We start from the raw sequence: 19,221 nt of genomic DNA on the forward strand, positions 1-19,221 counted from the left end.
CCCTGTGTCCTCAAAACAGACCCTCTAGTACGGGGAGTGGCACAAGCTGTTAGGCTTAACTTGAGACGGTGCCGTAATATGGTCAAAGAGTGACTACAGTCATCAGGGGTCATATCCCAGGTTGGCTGCCTTATGGCCAGTCTCCCAGAATCCCATCTTCCATGTGGAAAAAGAGCTCAAATATTTGAGCCCAGTTACAGAAATGTATAAACTGGCAGGAATGCAGAAAAATAGGAGAGAACAATGCCAAGGAATTCCTGGAAGAGTCAGGAGTCACAGGACTCCTCTGATGGCTGACTGGCTCCCCATGGCCTTGACAAGCCTTCTGAGACTGTACAAAGGTCAAGGACACCTCCACCCAACTTGCCTTCCACTCTCCTTCACTCGAGGTCAGACCAGCATCAATCTGACTTCTGGGTGTCAACGGCTGCTGGGGACTGTCCCAGCCTTCTCTGTTTCTCCCCCATTTTCTCTCACAGGCATTTCCCCTAACAAAATCTGTGTGAGTCTAATCCCATCTTGTCATCTGCTTCTCAGGGGACCCAGACTGACACACGGAGCTGGGGGGGGCGGTCACTAGGCATCTGAGGACCCATATCTCCCATTCACTGTGTTAAGAGAGGGTGTTTTTGTGACTCTCATACCGATATAAAATGAACACAATGAACACACATCAAACATTTTATTTAACTCACTCATTAATGAGGGAACCAATATGATGTTACTAGTTCAATATATATTTTATATATATATATATAGGCAGAAAAAGAATGCTGAAATGAATTTACAAATAGATCCAAAAGAGGTCAATAATGAGTTGCATTCCACTGTACACAATTAATTTGCTTTTTTGGGGACAAGAAAATCATTTGCATTATTATTGGTACTGAACCTCTCAAATCTGCCTTAATAAGAGAAGAAGGCAGGAGGGTTTTTATAGAGCTAAGCGGATTGGCAGGAGGAGCTTTGGGGAAACAAAGGGGTCACTCCTGGTGAGCCCCTGAGCAATCTGACTTCTGGGTGTCAACAGCTGCAGGGGGCTGGCCATCCCGTGATCACAACCTCCCCAAAGGCCTTCTCATTCTTCTGCAAAACAAGCTCACAAATTTTCGACCCCTGAGTCGCCCCTCAACTTAAACAAGAAAACAGCAAATGGACAAGATTCATTTATGTCTGTGTTGGGAAGAAGTCAAAAGGCACTCATGTTCTTATTGAATAGCTACAGTGACCCTCAGGTACCCGGCTTCATTATCAGTTTCCTACAATTTACAGAGCTGTAAAAGGCGCGCTAGACAAGACACAGTAATTGTCTTTTGCTCATTTCAGTCTTTCATGATTTTTCCTGACACGCAAGGAAGGGATTGGATGAGATGATCTCTGGAGTCCCTTTAGCCCACGTGACTGTGGCCCCAAAGGCTTACTTGTTGATGTCAGAAAGCTGGTCCTTTGCCCATTCTGTGAGCCTCCCACCCTGGGGAGAATCAACCTGTAGCCTTCCTCTGAGCATGGCCCCCTGATTAGAATTGGCACTCTGTGGGTTCTGGGTTAAATGGTAATTGGTAATTAAAGATAAAAAGCATAGAGAGTGGTCATCCTTTAAAACTCAAAGGAAACTTACAGGTTGTCAAGCACTGGTCAGGGCCCTATGCTCCGAAGAGTTGAAATGGGCTCCAGTCGAGTAGAGAAGGGCTAGTAGCTCACAGAATCATGGGAAGCCTGGAAAACATGTCTGAGCAAGAAATGGGGGAGTGGGAGGTCAAGCCCAAATGTCTTTTCAGCAGCCAGCAGGACCACCTAATCATCCCTGCACGCTCGTCTTAACACCGCCAGCACTGGCTGCTGAGCCATTAGATCCTCCACGTGGCCATAGCCGCCTTGAAAAGGATGACTCTTACCGATCCAGAGTCTCTATTTACCTCTTCCAAATTCAGAAGCAGTGACAGAAGGCTCTTCCCAGCTTCTGGTGGTTTGCCGCCAATCTTTGGCCTTCCTTGGCTTACAGATGCACCTCTCCAATCCTCCGCCTTCTCAAGGTTCCCTCTGTGTCTCTCTCTTCACTTGGCCGTCTTCTTATTAGGACACCAGTCACGATGAATTAGCGGCCCACCCTATTCCAGCACGACTTCATCTTAACAATAACCAACTACATCTGCAATGACGTTATTTCCAAATAAGGTCACATTCTGAGGGAATGGGGGTTAGGACTTCACCGTGTCTTGTTTTGAGGGGACACAATTCAACCCATAATATCCGCAAATGAGATTTTCCTGTTATGTTTTTCAATCTTTTTCACCTACATCCCATTTTGACAAACATAAAGCCCACACCTTCCTTTAGTCTTCTGAGAAATTTCAAGCTATTCAGTGACAACCTCAACAGCAAGTTTGACGTCTTCTCCTGGATTACTTTTGCAAGCTACAAACATCCCCAGCTCCTTCATGCACACACACACTCTGCTCCTGTTTAGAAACAACCTTTTTATGAGGGAAACAAAGCCCAGAAACCACATGACAGAACCAGAACCTGACCCATAACTTCTGACTCCTATTGACCATAATTCTTTCACTACATCCCACAGCCCATGGCAGAAACCACAGCCACATCAAAATCTCTTAGAGCCAGAAAGTAAGAGAGGAAGAGCTGTAAGACTGACTCATGGGCTTAGTCCTTCCCCAAGCACAAGCGCCACCTGCCTGGCAGTTCCCTCCCGCAATGGGAAGACAGCCCCAGGAGGCAGTGAAGCCTCAGGAACTCAGGAGAGACACTTAGCATGCACTGATACACTAGCAATAACTCCACAGGTGGTCAAACCCACTTGAACGTCAGAGGCTGAACAGGAACAGCTGGGCCCTTGGCCAAAGTAGCTAAAGAGGATCCATCTCCCACAGCCCCCAGCCCCTCCCTCCACCCCAACAGGCAGCTCCTTCCAGCTGAGGCAGGAGGCCTCTCCAGCTAACCTAGGACTAAAGGGCAAGTTCACATGTAATTGACCTTGCAGCCTGGGACCCATCAGGAAATCTTCTCCTTCCAGCCTCTACTTACCAGCCTCTAAAGCACAGCTGTCTCTATGGTTGGAGTCACCTTCCAAATGGCTTTCTCCAAGGAGCGCAGAGTGGAAAGGCTCCCACCTAGGAAACCAGCATTTAGTCTTCCCTTTGCTGCCAAGCAGGCTGGCCTTGAACTAGTGCCTTAATCTTTGACATGCAACTTCTCATCCAGCAAAGGCCTTACCTTTGACGTCTTGCTAGGCCATATCTATAAAATACTTTGGAAACATAGAAAATGAAAATAAGGTATCCATATTGTTGCTGCTGTTACTGGATTTAGCATAAGAATAGATAAGGACATGAGTGAGACTGAGGGGTCTCCACCATAGAACTCCACTACAGCGTACCTCAGTGTAAATTTATTTTTGTTTATCCTGCTTGTGAGTCACTATTTCCTGAATCGAAGGATTCATGTCTGTCATGAGTTTGGGAACATTCTCAGAAAAAAAAGATCCCTTTGAAGATTGTCTCTCTCTCAATCTTGTCTCTTTCTGGAACTTCAATTATATCTATGTTACATCATCTCAAAATACCCTCCATGTCATTAATTTCCCATTTCCTTTCTTCTTTGCATCAAGTTCTGAGTAATTTCTTCAGATCTATCTTCCAGGCAACTAATTGTCTCTTCTTTTTGTGATTATTTTTTTCTGTTGTGTTTTCAATTCTCTGGCTATTTTATTTTTATTTCTATAAGTATGTTATTTTCCAATTGACCTGGTATTTTGTTTAATATAGTAAGTTTGTTCTTTTCTCACATTTTCAATTTTATTTTTCAGTTTCTGTAATAATTTTATTTTTTTTCTGCTTTTTCTCCCCAAATCCCCCCAGTACATAGTTGTATATTTTTAGTTGTGGGTCCTTCTAGTTGTAGCATATGGGACGCTACTTCAGCATGGCCTGACAAGCAGTGCCATGTCCGCACTCAGGATCCGAACCAGCAGAACCATGGGCCACTGAAGCGGAGCAAGCAAACTTAACCACTCTGCCATGGGGCTGGCCCCTCTGTAATAATCTTAAACATATCTATTTTATAATCTATATCTGATCATTTCAGTATCTGATTTTCTTGGAGATTTAATTCTCCTGTTTGTTGTTTTTGCTGATTCTTGTTCTTGGTGGCTTATTTTTGTAGTTTGAAATTTTTGAGTTCATATTTACAGGCTTTATCCAGGGGACTCCAGGCCTGGGATGAAAACATGATCCTTCAGAAGGGATATGTGTCTGCTTCTGTCAAGGACCCCAAGAGCTCACCACCACTGATCACTTTTTAGTTTTAGTTCTTAGAGATTACAAGGCCTCATCTTACTGGTTCTCTCATTTCTTCATGAGCGGAATGGTGACTTTTTTCATTTGACTTTTTAAAAAATTATACTTCAACTAAGTGTGTTTTTGTATGCGTTCATTGCTTTGATTCTTGCAGCATCAAAGAACTGAAAATAACCTAACTATTTATTGTGGGGGACTAGCTAGGTACACTGGGTCTATCCACTGGATGGAGTACAATTCAGTCACTGGAAAGAGGAGATGGATTTGTATATGCTGACGTAGGATGTTCCAAAAAGTTGTTATGTGAAAAAAAGAAAAAACAAGATGCAGAAGAGCCTATAGTTTGCTGACATCTACATTTTAAAATGTTATATACGTGTATTTGTTTATGTATGAAAAATTGCTAAAAGAATGCTTTTGTTACTGGTAGTTAACTCTGGGTAATGAGCCAATAGCTGTGGGACACTTGAAATGCTTGGGTTTTTAAAATGAGAATAGATATTTTTTAACCTAGGGATTTTTGTTCATTTTGTTTGTTTCTTGAAGCAGGAGAGGAGAGACGTCGAAAGACAAAACAACCCCCGTCCACAACTGTGTTGTGTAGTTGCTCAGAACCACATTCAAAGCCAGCAACGAAGTATGGGAACTGATACCAAAGGGACAATTACCTCGACACTACACCTGTCACCTGTGCCCCCACCTGAGCCCCGCCCCATGCCAGCATCTTTACCAATAGTTTAGCTGTTTCGCTAATCATTCTCCCCACAAGGAGTTGAGAACAGGACTGGGAACGGGTGCTTTCTCCCTCTGGCAAAGGGGAAGCTGAGCCCACGGCAGACCGAGGACGCTGTCTCTGCAGCTCCATCAAAAGAAATACCTCACTTGGGGCTTAAAGACCATCTCAGAGCATCTTTTGCCCTGCCAGTCAGCGTTGGGGGTGTCCCCTGTCTTTGAGAGTAGGGCAAGTCCTATTTCTAGTGGAGCCTTAGGCGCCCTTCCACTCAACTGCTGGACATCAGAGAGCTCTCAGCATACTCTGAATTCTTGCTTAGATGCCAGACGTAATGCCTGCCTTCGGGGCAAAATTAACCCCCTGACCTTCTCCAGCTTGATCAGATGCCCCTGAAGACTCGTGTCAGAACCAGCAGGAATAAAGCACAGCCTCTGGGCACGTGGCGGGAAGCAGACAGGGGAGCTCTCTGCACACCATCCTCTGCCTCGGCTCCACCACAGGGCACGTGTTCACCCTTCCAGGCAAAAGACCAAAGAGCGTGAGCGGGACAGAAGCCTCAGGGTGCCTGTGCCCCCAGCTCAGCATCCCTGCGCCCTCACCCCAAAGACTTCTTAGGAGAACTGCTCAAGAAATGAAAAATTGCTTCTCATTTCCATTTAGAGATTCCATTCCTGTCCGGCTTTTAGTGGCATTTGGACCTTCTCAAGGTTAAAAAACTCAAGAGTCAGCTTTGACGCCTCTTGGTCTCACCTCCGGCATGCAGTTCGTTTCCAAATCTCATCAGCTCTATGTCCGGAGTATTTTCCAAGTGCCTCGTCAAAGTCACCAGTCTCTCTCTCCCCTTCTTTCTCGCTGTCCTACAGTTGAGTGGCCTACCAATAGCCAAAGCAAGCTGTAAAACAGGGAAGTCAGAGCAGGTCACGCTGGCGTTATAAGCCCTCTGAGAACTCCCCAACAAGACTCAGAGTCAAGTCCCACTGCGCACATGGCCCCCACCATCTGCCCTGGCTGCCTCCGCCCAATCTCGTTCCCCACCCTCCACCAGGCCCTTACTCATGACTCTCCAGCAACACACCGGACCCTGTCTGTTCCACGTGGATGCCAAGTGTGTCCCAGGGCCTCTTCCCAGTCTCCTTACGTGGCTGGCTCCTTGCCTCCATTCTCAGCTCAGGTCACCTCCTCACCTCCCAGGCCACCCTTTCTGTTCTCCTGTTGCCCCTACACACCCATTGCCTGGTTTTCTTCCTCAAAGCTCTTAGCACCATCTGCAGTTAATGCATTATTTTACTTACCTGTGTGTCCGTGTCCCCCTAGAAGGTAAGTTCCATAATGTGGGACCTGACCTTGCCTGTCTTGCCCACCTCAGTGTCCTCGACAGCTGGGAAGATCCTCGGTAACAGAACAGAACTTTTCTCAATGAATGAGTTATTGTGCCAGAAGGAGAAGTGGCATGAATGGAGCCATCCACATTCTCTTGTGCTGGGTCAGGATTGGCGTCTGCACGGGAACGAGATTATGTTTTGTTCAGAGCCAACTGGCCGAGGCAGGAGGCTAATCAGGGGATGTGGCCTGAGGACCCTCCATCCAGGTGGTTTTGCCAGCGAGAGGTCTTGCCTACATTACACACGTACATACTCTTAGAGTGGGGAAAAAAGAGCATGGAAAATCAGGCACTGGTTCTGGAAGCTTCTGCCTGAAGTGACACACATCACCTCCACTGACAGCTCCTCCACCAAAGTAAGTCATGTGGCCATATCTGAATGCACAGGGCCCAAATGAGAAGTCCTCCTCTTTCTATTTTTCTGTACTTCCCTGTGTTCCTTATTTATTACATTTATACTCAGAAAACAGAGCTATATTGGATAAAGAACCGTGTGAGCCCCTCTCCACAAGGACTGGGCTGCAACCTTCCCTTTAGTTTTCAAGCAGTAGACCCAGGCAGGGAGATGCCATCAGGTCTCCTCTCTGAGGAGTGTCGGGAATGGACTGGAGTGGGCAGGACTGGAGACATGCGGACCAGGGAGGAACCCCACATGGCTGTCCAGGTGAGAAAGAAGGAAGCAAGAGGTAGCCCAAAGATATGTGTTGGGCCATTGGGTGAATGGATATGTCCTTCCCTAATGGGGACATAAGGAAGTAACCCATTGTGGACCCGTTGAGAGGTCCCACCAGGATGGGTGCCTAAAACCAGGGTGAAGCCCCCACCCAATCCCAGAGTCCATGACCGCACCCCACCTGGGCTGTTAGGTGGAGCCAGAGTGGCAGTCGACTGAGTGGCCAAGGCACATCAGCAAGGCCAGGATCACAGGGAGGCGAGCGAGGTGCAAACGCAGAGGAGGCGCTCATGCACTCCAGCTCCAGGGTCACGGGAGCTCATGGGTGGCCCCGAGGGTGACACCTCCTTGAATTTTGCACCTCGCTCACCTCACCCTAACCTCTGCGCTGACAAGCAGAGCATCATGGGCCTGAGACATTCTTCCCAGGGGCCCTGTGAGCACCGTTTTCAACCTGCCAGGGTCAGACTCCTCCTCTTCAGGACTCCTGTCTGGTGCCTTCACTGTCAGACGTCCCCACGGCCCATGCGCTCTGCAGCGGCCTCTTTCACCTCGCTCTGAGGTCTTGCTGTCTGATTCCTGTATCCACCTGCCTGGTCTTCACTAAGCAAGCTGGATGTTACAGCTTGCTACCAGACGCCACACACTCCTCCGGGTCCCACTGACTGGGCCTTGCTGCTCCTCCTGGGGCCCCTGCCAACCATCACAGGCTGACAGCTCTGTGAGGGCTGCTGACCATACAAGGCCCTCCTGTGAGCATCGTGGCAAATGCTCTGGGGCAGCCGATGCCACCCAGCAGGCCTCTGGAGCCTCCGGCCGGCCCCCGTGTCAATCCACGTCACACAACAACAGCATCTACGCAGGCGGCTGCCATCCTTTCCTGAATCTGGAGCTAGGTCTGCCTGGTTACGGGAATCCCATAAACACAGCAATGCAGAGGAGGCTCAGAAGCCTCCACGTTTTGTTTGAAAGGAGAAGCACCCAGTCGAAAAAGCCACAGAGCAAACCCTATGATTAAATTGCAATTGCAATTAAATTTTAAAAACACAGAGACTATGCTTCCAGTAGAAGGAGGTGGGCAAGTGGGAGCTTTAGGAAGATTCACATGTGGAGGCTGGAGAAGCCCAAGCAGGGCCTGGCACAGCGCTTCTCTGAAGCTTGCTCTCTGCTGTCGGCCCAGACAGGAGGGAGCGACAACGTCTCCAGGGAGGAGGGGATGAGGCGTGAACGCACTTGCCCAGCCCTCCCTCTCTCGGGTGCTTCTCTGTCCCCAAAATTGCTTATCTGGACAGGAGGTGGGAGGCAAGCAGAACTCCTGGTCACACCTCTTTCGGGGGCACTAATTCCCCAGGCCCACACAGAGCGCACACCCCAGAGGTGCGCCCCAGAACCCCCTTCTCCATCCTCTGTCCTAGAAGGGGCACCTCCCAGGGCCACGGGGGGAGAAGGAGGCTCTCTCTTCCCACCACAGCCCCGCCCGCCTTGGGGTCTCAGCCCCTTGGCCCTCCTCGCCTGTGGGATAGATACAGAAGGACCATCCCCAGATGAAGGAACTGGCCCAGCCTGGACACAGGGAGCCGGGACTCCCCCCTCCTCTCTCACCTCTCTCTCTTCCCTTCCCACCCTTTCTCTCTCACAGCTGGCTCCGCTTTTCCTCATCCCTGCCTGTCCCTCAACTTCACCCCCCACCCCGCCACCAGGGCTTCAGCCTGCTGGGGCTGGGGCCAGGTGGCCAAGTAAAATGCAGGACTCCCCGTTAAATTTGAGCATCAGATAAACAACAGATGTTATCGTGTGGCCCATGTTTTATTTGCTAAGTGTGGCACCCCTAGCCATGAGGGCTGGGGCAGCTGCCGGGTGGAGGGAGGGTTGGCAGGCGCCCAGGGCCGCTCTGTCCCTCTCAGTCAGGCACTGATAGAGGGATGGAGGCACTGGATAGTGGTCCTTCAGAGGCAGCACATTGTATTCATGGTGCTCTTTCCAGAAGATCAGGTGAGCACAGGAAATGGGAGTTGGACTGGGGAGGCGGTGTTGGGCGTGGGGCAGGGAGAGAAGCACCTGATAGCTCCAATATGGGAGAGAGGAGTGGAAACCAGGCGGGTTGTGAAGACAGACAAATCTGGGTTCAAAACCCAGCCCTGACTCTCCTTGTGTCTGTCTGTAAGGCAGTCATTTAATCCCCGTGAGCCTCAATTTCCTCTTCTGGAGATGGAAATTCTAGTGCCTAGTCGAATAATTAGAAGCAATGCATGTGACAGGCCAAGTGTGCAGTAGACATTGGACCAACAACAGCTGTCGTCACGTTCGCTGTTGGCTCATTGTTGGTCACCTTGTGATGAACGAGGTATATAAAGACCCACCACTGTCCCTTCTCTCCAGGAGCTGTCGCTTCACTGGGGAGCTGAGACAACAAGCTGGACCGCTGAATAAAAGACCTTGCTTGGCAAGCAGGCCGTGAGTCTGGCCCTGGGGACAGAGGCTTGACAGGCCTTGCTCCAGATGTGGGGCACTTGGCCAGGTGTGGGGAAGTGACCCAGAGCCATGGTGATTGCCCGCGAGAGCCTGGAAGTCGTGGGCATTCATGCCATCCACATGGCAGGTGCCTGCCCTTATGCCCTCCAGCAGGGGAAAGGAAAGAGAGGATGTCACAAGCCATTTCCCCTGACCCCCAAGTGTTGGTCTGGTCACTGGACAATCCCAGAACTGTGGGAGCTCCTAACAGGCCCTGGAAGCCAGCCCTGGGCTCCCAGATGGAGCCTGCTTGGGCCACAGCCGACCCAGGTGCATCTCTCCCAGCCCAGAGGTCATGGGGAAGGCAATTCCATGGTCTAGGACTTTAAGGAGAATGAGGGAAAAAGCATTTGTGCTAAGTGAACACCTCTCTTTGCGGTGTCCTTGTGGGGTCCTGGCTCTGCTCTGGTATGGGGAGGGCTGGCCATGGTGGTGAAGCGTCAGGCTGCCTCCCCCCGCCCCCCGCCCAGTGCTGGCCATCTGAGACGCCCAGGACTCTGGATCTGCTTGCCCAAGGACCAGGTGTGGAATTTGCAGTGGTGCCCAGAAGGGGCTACGCTCCCACCCCGCAGATCCAAAGTGCTTCATTCATATTTTGGTGGAACACAACTTCTCTCCCCAGTGGCCCTGCTTGCAGGCTCTTCTTGGCAGCAGAGGCTATAATTTCCCTATATAGCATCTAATTTGAACTTATGCAAGCATCCTTCTCTCAAAATGCTTCATTATTATGTTCTTCTGAAATCCCGAAGGGAATCTTCCCAGCAATCCGAAGCTCCTCGGAGGAAGAAAGGATAGACCAGCAATTAGTGCCATGAACTTGGATGCTGGGAAGTCCGCGTTCGGGCCCGGGGTGCGTTTAGCCCAGGACCCCATCTGGGAGAGCCGGCGCCCACCGGGAAGCTGCAGGCAGGCTGACGTGCCAGGGGGCTAACAGTGGAACACGGCTTGGGTCTAAAGGGTACCTTCTCCTTCGCTTTTGCTGTATCCAAAACACGTTTCTCCCTGGGCCCCCTGCTTCCCCAGCAGCACAGAGCTCAGCAGCTCTCCCTCCCACAGCCTCCCAGCGCTGATGCTCACTTTCACTTTCCACAATAGGGTGAGAGCATTTCCTTCCGGGAAGGAAGGGCCACCAGGATGTGAGGTTTAAAAATACAACTTTCCTCCCGTCCCCAGGGAGGAAGAAAAATCCAAGGAAGTTACAGGAAGGAAAGTGATCAGACTCCTTTGGCCACTTGGACTTTTTCAACAGCTGTCTGTGACAGGGCTAGTTCTTGCCTGGAGCCACGGTGGATGCGGCTGTGTTCTAAGCACGTGTGCCGTGCCCAGATGGGGACTGCAGGGAAGAGCAGAGGGAGGAAGTGCTCTGGGGCGACTCGCTTCAATAACCTGGGCCCGCACCTCCGCCAGCACCGACTAAGGGAACACACAGACCCCATCGTCATCCCAGCAATCCAAGTTCGGTGCTGGGGAAGCATCAGCAGGAGGAGGGAATTGCGGGTCCTTCGCTGCTCCTTACCAACCAGACTGAGCAGCTGGGTGTGGAAAGGGAGCTTCTTGGCCAACTCTGCCCAGAGAAAGGAGCCCCGTGTCTTCCAGCCAGGGATCCCATTGCTCCAGTTGCTTGAGTCCAGGCTGGGTCTCAGGATGTCTACCACTGGGCAGTTTTACTCTGGTGCTCATTTCCCATCTACCACAGCCTGGAAGAAGTGGGTACCATTCTCCTCTCCTGGCCCCTAGCTTCCCAGCTCCCAAATTCACGACTGTGCAGATGTGGCCCCACCTGCCTCCAGACCCATGACCCTTGCTTCAAGACCCCGGCCATGCTGACCTCCCTCCTGACTGCCCACAGAGCCCGCTGCATGGCTTTGGGGCTTTACCATTCCTGTGAGTTCTGCCATAAAAACCTGTCGCTTGCCTCTGGTTGTTTCTGGTTATGCTTGTGTTCTAGGCACGAGGAGCAGGGTTGATGTTCTGACGTCCCTGCACCGTCTCAACGCCTAGTTGATGATGCTGTTCCAGTGAAGGAGTAAGAGGGCATATGAGTGAGTCAGGGAGCTTGGACGCCATTTCCTCCAGAAGGGTTTTCCCCTGGACCAGTGGTTCTCTCCTTGGCTGCCCGCTAGAATCTCCCTAGGAACTGCTAAATGCCCTGATGCCCAGGCCACATCCTGACCAATGAAACCAGAATCGCTGGGGGAGGGACCCAGCCAAGAGTCTGTTTTCAAGCTCCCCTGGCAGATTGAGAACCTGCGCACCAGGCCAGGGCTTCCCAAACACTACAGTGTGTGTGAGCCACGCCGGGTCTTGTTAAAAGGAAGATGCTGATTCTCTGGGGAGGAAATGGGGCCTGAGATTCTGCATTTCCCACAGCAGCAACGTGGCGCTGCTACTGCTGGTCCACAGACCTCACTTTGAATAACACGGCACTAGATCATATTCGGAACTGCCCTGGGACAACCCCAGCTTGGCCCTCTCACGCTTTTTGTAACTGCTGATTACCCTTTCTCTAGACTTCGAATGCAAGGATACCGTCTCTCACACCACTGTGTGCTCTATTGATGGCACGAGGTAGTGTTCAATCGTTGCATGCATGCTTGTATGAATGAAGTGACTAAATGAATAGAATGAATTTCAAAGTCCCCAAATACGTGGTCCTTCAAATGCTCCCACTGCAAACAGACCTGAGTGTCTGTTGCCTGTGGACAGCACCCAACACTCTCTCCACAGCACATCTCAGAGCCCACCTGGCTGGGGCCTGGACCCCTGCCACGTGGGACCAGGAGCTTTGAGGCAACCAAAACTCAGAAAGGCACGCGCTGCAGGTTGAAACAGACACCAGCTGTGGCTGCTGGAGCATCCTGAGGAAGGGTGGGCCCAGCCCAGATAGCAGAGAGTTGAGGAGCAGGAAGGACGAAAGGGCAGGGCTGAGGGCTGGTCCCCAGGGAGAAAAGCCTCTAATGATGGTAACATCTGATCTGCCTCTCCTTCCTGCTAATCCTCAATCACAACAGTGTGAAATCTGAGCAAGTGTGAAGGCCTTGGCTCCAGCTGTTTTTCATATCAAGCCACGATTCCAGCCATCAGAGCAAGAAGCCCCACGCTGAGGATGCAGCCCTGGGATGCTACGGGGCTGGGGGCCAATCCCTGCAAGATGAGGAGAGGGACACCCCAGCCGCGGGGTACGCTCGTGGGGAACCCGGCCTGGTCTCTCTGGTCCAGCTGCCTCTGAGGCTCTGGGTCGGCCCCCAGCGCTGCCCTTCTCTCTCCCCCTTACCTCCTCCTTCCCCCGGGGACCCCAGCTCTGCCTTCCTGCCCTTGCGGGTTTCACGGGGCCTCCGGGATGCAAACCAGGCAGGCGGGGGATGGACAGGAGCAGCTGCCTCCCTGGGAAGCAGGGACCCCGGGGAGACTGCCAGCCGCAGCAACTGTGAGCCCTGAGACAGACCCCAGCCAGGCCAGGCGACAGGCCAGGGAAACCCTGGGGGCAGCTCAGCTGCTGGGGCTGGATTAGGAAGAAGAGACAACAAAGGCGACTTCGGGGGGGATTCTCAGGCATAGTAGATGAGCTGGCCCCTTAACCCAGACCCAGTGGCTCTGCAGGAGGAAGTGCTGGGGTGGGGCAGCGGGATGCCTGCTGGCTGCCATGTCAGAACCTGGCGCTTGGAGCTGCGCTCCAATTACCTGTGGAGGGATTCTCTCCTTGAATGGGGACCTGGTGGGAGTAAGGGAGCAGCAGGCCAGGGCAGGGCCGCTTCCTGCTGCCTGTAGAGAGAGACCAGGACCAGGTCCATTCCTGCCACTTCGATTTTCTTCCAGCCCTGTCAAGGGCCAGCCCGGTGCGCTGACTCGTAAATGGAATAAGCGCTCTGTGATTTTAGAGGTGAGGGTGTGGGGAGCTCCAGGCAACAGACATGTCCTGGAGTTGCCTCCCCAGCCCTCCTCTTGCTGCACGCCCACCCCATACCTGGCAGGAAGGCCAAGTGCCGTTCTGGGTGCTCCTGGTCCCCCAGACTGCGCTGATGGAGCAGGAGGTGAGCACCTGCGCCACAGACCGGGCTGGGCCCATGGGACTGTTGATTCTGAAATTTGCCACCAGGACTCTGAGAGCCTGGGTCAGTTAGCTGCTGGAGCCGGCAGGTGCGCCTCAGGGCGGCGGAGGGCATGGGTTTGGAGCAACCCCCATAGGCCGTGTATAAACAGCAGAGGAAACACATCCACAGGGACACAGAGGAGAGAAAAGCCGACACAGAGACAAGGGAGGATGCGAGATCATGTACCCCAGAGAGGGACAGAGACGGAGACTGGGGAAGAGCAGTTTTCTCGGTTCCAGCCCCCCAGGAATGCTGCCCTAGGGTTCCATGAGGCCCCCAATTCCTCTCACAGAACTCTTCCCTGTGTATTGAAATAGGCCAAGCTGCTGTCTGCTCTGACGACATGCCATTCAAGTAAGGTTAGGCTGTCGGGGCGGCCAGGCCGGCTCCAGGGGTGTCCAGCCTCCCTTGGCCCGGAGGGTGGCCTGTCACCTCTCTCCACATGGGTCCTGAGAGCCCAGGGAAGCACAAGCACCACAGACTGGCCTTGACGCTGGTCCTGACTTGAGGGGGCGCCTGGATCTCAGGGGGTCTGCAGACCTCCCCCACCCCAGGAATCCGGGATTTCCTTGGGCCGCTGACCTCACCCCCTGCATGGCTCTCAGAGGAACCCACAAGCCTGAGGGCTGCTGTCGCCTCCCACCCTCGGCTCCTTCACAACAGCAGGGAGCGACAGTGCTCGGCCCTGGAGGAGCCGGTATCCAGTTTCCAGGAGACGTGGGCTGCCTATTTGAACCTGAAACATACCAGGGGGATCAGACCAGCCTGAGAGCGGAGAAGCCTGTGATCCACCGAGAAGAGCTTGGCAGGCAGAGACCGCGAGCCTTCTGTGGTGTCCCGGGGAGGGGGCCATGCAGGCATGAAAGTCACCTCCCTAACGAGAAGCGATTCTTTCTCACTCCCGAACGTGGGTCTGAGGGACCTGGAGCAGGACAGATGGGGGCTGGACTTCATGAGTTCTGTCCCGTCTTCTGGGTCCAGACTGACCCCACGAGTTGCTTCTGAGACGCAGTAGCCGTTTCTGCAGTCCTGGAGCTCTAGATAGCTGCAGGTGGCTTCTGAAGACGCTTGTCACTCCTGACTTTACCTCGATACCCTGGTCAAAGGCCCCAAATCCCTGGGCCTCCCCAAGCTCTCTGGGATATTTCAGACTCCCTTGATCTCCCAGGAGGCAGCCTGCTCCCCAGCCTCCTGGAGAAAGTCTAGTCAGGACTTTTCCCAACCCAAGCGTCAGTTTACCTGCTCAGCACTTTCTTATGAAAACCCCCAAAGTTCAGAAGTCAAAGGCGTTGAGGGGCAAGTAGAGGTGGTGTTTACAGTGGGGCAGAAGAGGAGGCTGGGTGGTGGGTCTGTGATGCCAATGAGAGCATGACGTGAGGCGGTTCGTTGGCAGCCTCGGCTCCGGGTGCTAGTTCCCTAGGAGGGAACAGAAGAGGCGAGGAATGGAGGGATGCACATAGAGACCGCCATCACTGGATTCCACGCTGTGCCGCTGAGTCCTCATGGTCGCCTCAGACTGTAAGTGTGACTACCCTCCGTTCCAGATGAGGAAACTGAGGCTCAGAGAGTGAACATGTCCGCGCACACAGGGCCATCTGACTCCGCCCCCCTGGGCTGATGTGCCACGGTGTGACCTCCCCACCCCACCTCTCCACCGTGAAGCCTCCTACTAACGTCCTTCAGCGCTCATTCATCCCCTCAATTAGATTTGCAGGGAAGAATGGAAATGAGATGATAGAGGGAAGCAGCAAAAGAAGAAGAGAGTGAAAGAGAAGGCCAGGGCCTGGGGAGAAAGAAAGGAGAAGGGAGGAGAGAGTGGACGGACGGCGGCCGTCAGTCGGTCTGGACTGCTTATCAGCATGCAGCTCAGGGTCTCCCTCCCGACGTGCAGAGGCGGAATCTGAGTCCACTTTTCACCAGGCTTCTTGGGTGACACTTATGTTCACGAAAGCTCAAGAGCCACTGAGGGCTCGGCTGGGCTATCCAATGTGGCAGCCACTAGCCATGTGTGGCCATTTAAATGGAAATAAATTAAAATTAAAAATCCAGTTCCCCAATCAGATGAGCCACATTTTAAGTGTTCAACAGGCACCTGAGGCTGGTGGCTATCAGGCCCCACTGTCCATTGCAGATGTTGGTTTTCAGCTCTGCCCTGCTGCCTAGACACAGGGAGAGGTTAGGGCCCCCTCCTCAGGGGTACCATGTCAGGCATGTCCCTGCATCCTCAGAGCATCCCCACAGGCCTGGATGACTGTGGATTTGACAAGAGTCTTGCATGTGTCTAACGGTGACCACTGATGTGAGCCAGACTCCCAGCTGGTGTCCCCAGCTCCATCAAGCCTCCAACTCAGACCTATGGTTCCTGGTCACCTACAGGGAGCATGGGTTGAGTGGCCCCTATGTCCCGTTAGTCCGGGTCCTCCAAGGTCTCTGCAGAAGAGGGGCAGTGTCAAAGCACTAAGTTTCTTGGGGCAGATGGCCTTCCATTCATGTGTCCACTCTCACGGGCAAGTCATAGCAGCTGAATGACCAGGGTGGAACAAGCCTTTCCAGTCTCCCAGAGATTGTCCACCTGGGGCCAAATGTAACGTGCTGAGGGTGTGCATGCGGTACCACAGACAGCCCATGGAGGCGAGCGGTGCCTACTCACAGCCCAGACCCAGATAGGCAAAGGGGGCTGGCCTCAGATGCCCCTAGTGAGAGGCTGGGGCTGGATTTGTATCCCCTCAGTCAGGGCTCTCAGGACCTCAACTTCCCTCTGCTTTGTCCCTCGAAGTCCGGCCGGGAGGGAATTCAGGTCCTTGCTCCAGGCCTGGGAGTGTCCTGGACGTTGGTTCACAAGACAAAGCCCACGTCCGGCCCTTCAATGGCGGGTCTGGAAAAGATGCCGAGCAGGGACCATCTCACTGATCAATGTCAGGATATCCCTTCTTTCTAGTTAAAAAGAAATGCCTCACTCAGGAACTTCCAACGCCAGGCCAGCCTCCTGTTTACTGCTCTCGGCTGCCCAGCCCGCAGATAAGGAAGAGCGGCCCATTCTCTCCCTGCTCCAGCGCGTGTTTCCTGCCCGATTCCAGGCAGCCACTTCCGAGCCCGGCTGTTTCCCAGGGTGGGGGCGTGGACGCCACGGGGCCTTGAGCTCGTGAGAAAGCAGGGAAAGGGAGCCCAAGAGAAAGACCAGCAGGCAGGATGGTGACAAGGAGGGGCCCAGGCCCGCCAGAGATGGGGGACCACTCACCCCCTGAGAACACAGACAGTTGCTTGCTTTCCGCAGACAGGCCCCTCTCTCCAGCCACAGCCCCCTCACCTCTGCACTTGACAGGAGCCAGACAGGAAGCTGACCAGCCCCACTGGCCACCTAGCCAGCTGACACCGGGCAGACCTGGCCGGGGGATGGCATGCTGGAATGCAGCAGAGGCAGACCACGCCATGACCCCAGGTGGGCCCCGCAGGGTCTGCAGGCAAACAGCCAGCCCCGTGCCGGCCCCCTCAGCAAGCCCATGTCACCAGACAGTCACCACTCTGTCTTTGCTTTCTGAACGTGGCACAGAGACAGGCCACACGCTGTTCACTTAAAAGACCTACGCCATTGCTCTCCCTCCGACCTTCCCTCAGAGCCTAGACTGATGGATTGGGCTCCCCACCAGACAGTAAAACTTTCCCCTCGACATCCAATTAATTGTTGGTCTCTTGGTCTTTACTTTTGTTTTCATAAAACTTTGCTCATTACATCAGGAAACATAACTCTGCCTCTAACTCCAAAGATGAGCGATCCAGAGCATCATTAACCCACAAGGCTGGCCTCAACGTGGCCTCCGTGGGCTAATGCCCACTCCAGGCCCAACATTAACCTCCCGGTGGACAGGCCCACCTCTCCTAAATTCTCCTGGGCAGATGGGAACCTATCTCAGGGTTTTTTCCCTTAAGATATGACTCCCCTAGTGCATAGCAGCCTGCAGCGGCTAGAGTCTTCTTTGCATGTCAGGCCTCTGAATCCACCTCCCATTATTAATGTGGACAAAGAGCCTAGGACAAGTCCAACAGGCTGTGTGAACTCCAGCTGAACCTCTGTCTCGGTGATGTTCTCCCCAGCTCCTCCATTAACAGTTGATCTTCTCTTAAGGCAATCAAAGGACTTCCAAGGCCTCTTCTCATCCCTCCACCTCCCCTCCCCTCGGTTCACATTCTTCCTTTTCAGACAGGCAGGTCCCACGGGGAAGCCGGGAAGTCTCTGGGGAAACTGGGCACAGCTCCTGTCTCAACCCCACCACTCACGCATTTAGGCACCGTTGTTTCCACTGTTAGCATTTGCTGGGGAAGCAGATGTTTCGGAGGCTCTGAGGTCCAGATGCTACTACCAGAATATTTAGAAGACTTACAGGTTAAGAGAAGACCCAATGGTTTCTGGTAGAGTCGAAAACTCCAGGGAAAATCCTAAACGTGATTGGAACTCACTGACCTTAAGGAAGTGTAGACAAGGCGTTAGCCAAGAGGCCAGCGCACCTTCCCTTCATTTCACTCCCTTCTCCATTCCTGTATGAAGCTGAGAATGGTGAGGTTATAAGAAACCTCTTCCTCTCCCCCTAGAGTTATGTTGACTGGGGTTCTGAGCTGCAGACGACACAGTCTCTTCTGACTGGTTTCCAGCAGGAGAGAATTCATTAAGGGATGTTAGAAACTCATAGGTTGGAGGGCTGGAGGCACTTGTTGCAAGCTTCCAGAACAACTCTTGGCATCCACTGAAGAATGGTCCTGGAAAGGGAGCTCCTGCCATGGGCAAACCCAGACTCACCTGCATTTGCAAATAAATGCCCTGGTCCCTGCTTGTGTCGTCACTTTCAACCCCAAATCTGATGTGGTTCCATCTGTTTAAGAACCTCAGTCATGTGTCCGCAGCCTTGTGGCAAGTGAGGCTGGAAATCAGTGTTTTGGATGCTTTGATGGGAAAGTAGATTCAGAACGTGGAGGAAGCTCTCAAAACACGGGGAGGCTGTTAAAATTTGGGGGTACCCATGAATGGCCAAAGTCCACCATACATGCAGAATTCCCCTCTCCACTGCTCACCGGGTGAGATGGAAAGTCTCCATTCAGACCTGCGTTTTCTTGTTCCGCCGTCATTCCAGAGGGCCCTGCTCGGCCTTTAATTTTAGAGCATATGAGGAAGACTGTGGAAAAAAAGATTTTGATTTTGTTGTGACTTGTCAATTGTGTCCCTCTTTTATAGTCTTCCTCATTACGTATGAGAAATTTCAACAACTACCCTCTGGTTAGAAACAGTTGCTTAACCAGGCTGGATTCTTTCATGTCTGCAGTCTCGTCTATGCAGTTTCCTCTGCCTGGGTTGCAGCTGTCTCCTCGGTGGCCAACCACACCACATGGAGCTAACATTCATGTGTGGGTCTGGGAGCCTGCTGGACAGACCTGGTTGAAATCCAGCTCTGCCGCTACATAGCTGTGTGACCTGATGAACGTTTCCTGATTTTTCTTATCCTCAGTGTGCACATCTAGAAAATAAGGAT

At 52.7% G+C, this 19,221-nt stretch overlaps 1 long non-coding RNA gene across 1 annotated transcript; it reads right to left on the reverse strand.

The window, feature by feature from the left end:
* Positions 1-663: 663 nt before the first annotated feature.
* On the reverse strand, positions 664-18,862 carry LOC138921598 (uncharacterized). Its single transcript, XR_011434293.1, has 2 exons — positions 6,339-18,862; positions 664-5,938 (listed from the first exon to the last, which is right to left on the reverse strand). It is a non-coding gene; the product is annotated as an uncharacterized lncRNA (long non-coding RNA).
* Between the last annotated feature and the right edge of the window lie 359 nt (positions 18,863-19,221).

The sequence above is a fragment of the Equus caballus genome, chromosome 30 (genome assembly GCF_041296265.1).
Source record: "Equus caballus isolate H_3958 breed thoroughbred chromosome 30, TB-T2T, whole genome shotgun sequence".
Lineage (NCBI taxonomy): Eukaryota > Metazoa > Chordata > Mammalia > Perissodactyla > Equidae > Equus > Equus caballus.